This window comes from Mytilus edulis, chromosome 3, assembly GCF_963676685.1.
Source record: "Mytilus edulis chromosome 3, xbMytEdul2.2, whole genome shotgun sequence".
Lineage (NCBI taxonomy): Eukaryota > Metazoa > Mollusca > Bivalvia > Mytilida > Mytilidae > Mytilus > Mytilus edulis.
In genome coordinates this window covers 36,148,121-36,155,722 of record NC_092346.1, presented here as the reverse complement: position 1 = coordinate 36,155,722, position 7,602 = coordinate 36,148,121, and the positions used below count along the sequence as shown (strand labels likewise).

Below are 7,602 nucleotides of genomic sequence, written 5' to 3'. Positions count from 1 at the left end.
TAAAGGATTGAAATATTTGAAGTCCTGTGACTGAACGGCAAGGTTCACATCAACTCTAGTGTGAAGTCGTATGTTTGACGTCAGAATTTAAACGTCGCACAGGAAGAGATATAAAATAATTTTGTTTTCAAAGTATTTTCAAAATTATAAGAGATTATTAACATAATGGCGGGATGTTTAAAAGTACAGAGCCACGTCATATCTAATGGTGTCATAAATAAACTCATCATAGATACCAGGACTAAATTTTGTATATACGCCAGACGCGCGTTTCGTCTACAAAAGACTCATCAGTGACGCTCGAATCCAAAAGAGTTAAAAAGGTCAAATAAAGTACCAAGTTGGAGAGTATTGAGGACCAAAATTCCTAAAAGTTTTGCCAAATACAGCTAAGGTAATCTATGCCTGAGTTAGAAAAGCCTTAGTATTTCAAAAATTCAAAATTTTGTAAACAGTTAATTTATAAATATAACCATATCAATGATAATTCATGTCATTCAAGTGTTATAATTATATTTGTTATATTATAGTTCGTTCCTGTGTGTGTGTGTGTTACATTTCAGTGTTGTTTCTGTTGTGTCGTAGTACTCTTATATTTGGCGTGTTTCTCGCAATTTTAATTTGTAACCCGGATTTTTTTTTTTTTTTTTTTTTACTAAACAGTAAGAGTAGATTAATAATAGAACAAATCGAAATAAAAGAATAATATAACACGTTATTAAGATTATAAAAAATGTCAGTACGCAGAATCTATACACCAAGACCATCATGTATTAATTGTGAAGCTATTACTGAATACTTAACAAGGTCTTGGTACCTTCGATATACTTTTTTTTAGAAAAAAAGGACAAGACGTTCTTTTGCATACCCCTGGTTCATCAACTTTCTGCTCAGACACTGGTGACGTTTTACAAAGTCTTGAGTAGGAGCTGCAAGATCTTGAATATCAATTATGTTGGGAAATGTATATCCTATATGCAAGTGAAGTTGGTATATTGCTACTAAAGTGGGGGAAATTGATAATTTCAAAATGAAAATCGTCCAGTTTGTCATAGATTCTAGTATTTAGATGACTATCAAGTTCCAGGTTTAAAAATGAGGCAGAGGAATCCGTGTCTGTTGTTTCTTTAATTTCTATTTCTGGGGTGTATATTAATGGAACCCAATCACATGGCTGTTGTCTTCATTTAGCAGTTGAATTATTAAAAAAACACTTAGTATTTCAGTTTTAAATTAAGTAAAAAAGACACGAAATGCCGAAGAGTAATGGGCCATTTAAAAAAAATGAGGCAAAAGTGTGACTGGGGATCCATTTTCAAACTCAATATTTTTTTTTTTTTTGTTTTTTTTTTTTTTTTGTCTCGCCCTATTAAAGATACTTTAAATTTTATGATTCCAAAGGTTCAGGCAGATGAAACAGACACGTTGAATAATTCTAAATTTTAATAACGTACATCTCAAAAAAATTGAACAGAAACCATACTACATATAAACAAGTTTGGTAATAAAACAGTCTAGAATAATTCTAAATTTTAATAACGTACATCTCAAAAAAATTGAACAGAAACCATACTACATATAAACAAGTTTGGTAATAAAACAGTCAAGAAAACATTGCTACAACCTTTTCCAAATGAAGGTCAATATAAAACAAAATTTAAGACCAAAATTTCCATATTTTCAGCTTAATCATATAATAACAATAAAATTGAATAGCTTAAATTGAAAAAAAAACAGTAATAACTAGTGATTGAAGTTGTTGTTAATAAAAAGAATCTTAATATATTTCAGTTAAAACAGTTAAATTTGAAAGCCCTGAGAATTTGTGATCATTTGCAAAAGAAAATGTCATTTCATAGTACCGTTTTTATTCACATAGTGTGAATTCACATTACTATAAGACGTGTCACGGTACTTATCTATCCCAAATTCATGTAAATGGTTTTGATGTTATATTTGTTATTCTCATAGGAATTTGTCTAATGCTTAATCCGTTTCTGTGTGTGCTACATTTTAATGTTGTGTCGTTGTTCTCCTCTTATATTTAATGCGTTTCCCTCAGTTTTAGTTTGTTTCCCCGATTTTGTTTTTAGTCCATGGATATATGAGTTTTGAACAGCGGTATACTACTGTTGCCTTTATTTATGTAATTATATGTAGAGAAAGCCTAATATTTTCAGTCCTGAAATATTTTACAAAGATTGAAAAATGCTTTAAACTTGCACAAAAATTCACTTAACACATTGCTATATCAATGATTTCAATTACTGATATTTTTACTATCAAACAGGGCTCTCTATTTTTCATTGTTTTAATGGACACCAAAGAGAGGCACCCAAAAATGTCAGAAGTGTGACAACTGTTAAAATATCTACCAAAGAATACATAGGACTTATTAATGTTTTCTTCTTCTTTATTTTTCAGAAGTGGCTATAACAAAGAGAAGGAAAAGAAATATTACAACTGTGATATGTTTATATCATAGATGTGGGAGTGTTATATATGTCAGGAGTGAGACGCTTATTTAATTAAAGAGGCTCGCGGGTATAAGATTTTCAGAAAGAAATTAAACATTTATTTTTCATTACAAATTTTAGTAGTTGTTACTTTATCGTATGGTACAAAAATCATTCGAAAAAATCAATTGGCCCCTGGTACTGGCATGAAAATACGGATTTTTTGTGTTACAAAATGTTAAAAATTATTATAAATTAAGGAATGTATCTCCCTCATGCAAAGCTCTGATTCCTTTCACGGATTTGGCTATACTTTTTGGAACTTTTGGATTATAGCTCTACATCTTTTATATAAGCTTTGGATTTTACATATTTTGGCCACGAGCATCACTGAAGAGACATTATTTGTCGAAATGCGCATCTGGTGCAGAAAAATTGGTACCGTTATTGTTATTATAAAATGTAGATATCATTGAAAACGCTCCAAATTATCCTCCTTTGGTGCAAACATGCCATTTTTTGGCATTAAAATTGAAATATCTTTTTTAACTCATCGGTGACCTATATTTTTAGCTCACCTGGCCCTTTGTTTTCGTCGTCATTATCTTTTCACATTTTGAACTTCTTCTAGAGAACCACTAAATGGAATGAAACCAAACATGGCATGAATGTTCCTTATGAGAACAAATTCAAACGATAAAACTAATGGCCTAATTTGTGTACAAAAAAAGAACGAAAAGCAATTATGTAACCCAAAAACAAACGACAACCATTGAATAATATAATCCTTTCTTGGGACAGGCTAATACATACAGAATGTGGCGGGGTTAAACATGTTAGCGGGATCCCAAACCTCCCTTAACCTGGGACACTTGTATAACAGTAGAACATAAGGACGAACTATAAAAATCGTTAAAAAGGATTAATTCATCAGATGGGTAAAAATTGAACGTTGCTGGGTACTTGTACATCCCAACAACAAAGAAACTAAGTAAGTACAGATCTGAGATTGCTCACAGTTACTGACAGTTAGTTCAAAGCCACTAACAACTAAAACAATATCATGAATCCAAGACTAAATTATCATTCAGTACACACCTAATGGATTTAGTGTAAAGACGACTTAAATAGTGAGAGCAAAAATCATGTCCTTGTGCATACCTGTCGGGCAGCATTTTCGGTTCAATAATATTGTCAGTTCCTGATCCACAAATTATACCCACAATTTATAGAAAAACACTTCAACCAACTTAATTGATGCTCAAACTCATTGACATGCTTTTATTAAAAAAATACTTGAATCATTCTACAGAAAATCATAATTATAGTGTTGTGTAGAACTGAATTGTTCTAAAATATTAGCGTTGATACAACATTGTACGTACATCTTATATACGTAATAAACGTCGGTCCAAATGTCATACTAAATCCAAAAGATCTGTGCATAGGTGCAGAACTATATCCTACAGCATAGAACAATCTTCCAAGAATAAACAACACGACCATTAGAGGAATGTTATTCATATTGCTTTCGTCCAAAAATGTCGAAAAGGTTAATACAGCTGATGCATGAAGTAAGAATTGTTCAATTGTATTTCGTAAAATTCGGTTTGGAAGTTCTACCAAATTTTCTGCAGAACCATTTAATGGATCAATGGCGTCTGTATTCCCACGAACTCTTAACACTCCGAACATAGCAAACATGATTGTTAGTGATGATAAGAACAGCCATCTAATAGTGTATATCAGACGATCTGTTGGTGTCGTTAGTTGCGACGTGTCTATTGGTACCAGTGATTTCCCCAAAGTAAAAAACAGAACATTGAAAACAATAGTTGCGACAATCTGCTTATTTGCCAAACTTTTATTTTCTTCAAACGGTTTTTTGATCGACTTTTTCTTGTCGGACATGATTATACAGGCTGAAAGTAAATAAAATATAATTAAAATTTCATGATATTTCCATAATTCCATTCTAGAAATTTATAAACCCCTATTGACTAATTGTGACAAAATACTCTCATCTTTTAAAGACGAAATTGAGAAAGAATTACTATATTCAATTTAAACAAATTTTGTGTAAAGTAAAATGATTGTTTTAAAATATATCAGATACAATCATGCTTTTACGATACCGTGCAATATTTATTAAGCAGGAGGGACCGAATATAAGTAAATGTCCCATACTGATTTAAGCTGTAAAAACTAACTCAATGTCATATGACTTACATGCAGAAAAAAGTATTTGTCCTATTATACTAAAAACTACTCTGAAAAGACCATATGTTGACTGGTCGAACACATATTTAACATGATTCGACGTTACCTCGACTGTACTCAAATTTGGTCTCAACTTTACTGAATTAGTCTGATTGAGTACTTCCTTATATTGGTATAAGCTAAACATGGTCTCTACAAAGGTTTTTCGGTAGATTGTTTCATTGTTGTTAAATTGTTGATTTAAAGTAGAGGTTAAAAAAAAGCTCGAATTTTCTGGTCTGATTAAAATCAAATAGTCACCTTTAAAAACTTCTATATTTATTTCAAATAAACTTGGATTATTGTGTAACTCTACAGTAATCTCTTTTATATTTTGATCTTAATTACAGAATGCCAGGTTATTTGGTATATTGCTGTCAAATTTATGGATTTAATTAATAGATAAGATAAAAAAAAAAATGTTATATTTTTTTCTTGTTTAGTCTAAATTCAGATAGTCACCTTTTAAAACTTGAATAATTCTTCCAAATCAACAGCTATCACCATTTTATATTGAACTTACAAAATGTCAGGTTATTTAATACTTTGGTTTATTTCTTTCAAATATTTTTATTTAAAAATTAGGTGAAAAAAAGAGTTTTGACTCATTTTAGTTGAAAATATGTCTGCATTTGCTTTAAAAAGAACATTATTTCTTTCTTGAAAACTAGAATAGATAAATTAACACTGTATTTTTTAAATATAAACATGCTCTGTTATCAAGACATAAATTGTTAATTCAGCAACTGATAATATTGTCCATTAATGTCAATGTTTTCCTTAATTCTAAATTAATGGTATTTTGGGTGAAAATTGTATACATGAATATGTATTTTAAATGTAGAAAACCAATGTAAATTCCAAATATACAATATTGACTTCAAGATAGGATCTCTACAATTATGACAATCCTAAAAAAAATATTAGGGAATTTGATAACAGGTCAAAGAGTTATAGCTATTTCCCGGGATCTGAATTGTCAAAAGCTATAAAGATACTGAGATAATCGTGCAATTTTTAAAAGTAAAATAAGTTAAACAAGGTTTACCGAGGACCATCAGGGATTGGAACAACCTACCAACATCAGTTTCATCAGCCAACACCGTTGAGGGATTCAGAGCTGCCCTAAAGACATGCTCTGAAAGGAAGGGAGTAGGAAAAAACAGTTGTAAATAATTTTAAATGTATATTATTGCAAACGTTTTACATGTAATTTGTAATTAGCCAAGAGAGAAGTTTCTGTGTTGACCGACACTGCGTAAAGTTTTCGCGCGGAACCATTGAATCCGGTTCCTTACCTGGAAGAAGACATTGTGTTTTGTTATAATCTAATTTATTTTATTGATTGTACAAATGTTTAATTTGGATAATTATTTAAAACATTATGTTGGTTTGATATCAACAGATTTGAAAAATCTGCATGTTCTATGGGCACCAAGGTGAAAACAGTGGAGACCCTATGCCTGAAGTGGATGAAAAATGTGTTATTCCTACTATGGTTTGCACCGGTCCCACCTGTCCGATAAATATTGCACAGTCCTAGATAGTAGTGACATTGTAAATAAATGCAACAGTAGTAAACCGCTGTTCGAAAGTCATAAATCTTAGTACTATATGATAAATAATTTTAAACTTACATGTATGTCCTATGCTTCTAGTTAAATGATATTATAAAATTGTATATCTTTCGTTCCACGTTAATGTCATTAGATGATATACCTTTCGTTCCACATTTTGACCTAATTATTTGTTCAACATTTTGTCAACATAAAGATACGTTGTAAAATCTTTATATGTGATGTAATATCAAGGTCGGCGTTATATCTGAGTTTTTATTAATATTTTTGTTCAGTATTCGCAAGCCTCACCTTTTTGTACAGCAAAATGTCTAACTGAGATTTTATCCAGAATTATTGCGATACATTTAGATGTCGTGTCGAAATGACGGGAAATTATTGTTCTATTAATAGTGTCGTCTTCTTTCCTTAAAGGGTTGATGCTTAAAAAGAGTCCTTAATTGAAGGAACTTGCATCTACTCTAAATTTCTCTACCCTTTTGTTTTGTATTATTTGCCTTTATTTTGAACATTTTTGAATAGTGAGATTTTTTTTTTAAATATTTTTAAGATTAAATAAAATATACTTAATTTATTTTTTTAAGCAAAGAATCTGTTATCCATACTAACTAAGGGACGACATCAAAAGTTCAATGTAGGATAAAAAACTTAATTCACATAGTTTTTTCACTGACCTCCCTCCCCCCTCTTAACTTAATTTGTAAAAAAATGATTTACCTATATGGATATATGTAAAATCGATTCTGAATTAACAAAACTTGCAGCAATGTTGACCCCCCCCCCAAAAACCCCAAAACTATTTGATTTAAGTTTTTTATCCTACATCGATCTTTTGATGTCGTCCCTAATAGTACTATATAATAAATAATTTCAAACTTACATGTATGTGCTACGCTTCTAGTTAAATGAAATTATAATATTGTATATCTTTCGTCCAACGTTAATATCATTAAATGATATACCTTTCGTTCCACATTTTGACCTAATATCATTAAATACTATACCTTTCGTTCCACATTTTGACCTAATTATGTGTTAAATATTTTGTCAACATAAAGATAAGTTTATAGCCTAAGGACGATAAACGGATGTCTTTTATATACGCCCGTCGTCTTTTAGACGGGACGTATTATGGTATACCGTTGTCCGTCTGTCCGTCCGTCCGTCGTCCACACTTCGGACAATAACTCAAAAACACTTTCACCAATTTCCAAGAAACTTAAGTGAATTGTTTATATCTATTGACGTAAGCTCCCTTTCGTTTTTTTTTAATTTCAGATTTTAAGTTTTGGATTTATGGGGCTTTATTC

General features: G+C 30.8%; 1 long non-coding RNA gene across 1 annotated transcript; it reads right to left on the bottom strand.

Moving 5' to 3' along the window:
* Window positions 1-3,722: 3,722 nt before the first annotated feature.
* Window positions 3,723-7,236, bottom strand: LOC139514846 (uncharacterized). The gene is made up of 2 exons (XR_011662724.1): window positions 7,173-7,236; window positions 3,723-4,378 (listed from the first exon to the last, which is right to left on the bottom strand). It is a non-coding gene; the product is annotated as an uncharacterized lncRNA (long non-coding RNA).
* Window positions 7,237-7,602: the final 366 nt, after the last annotated feature.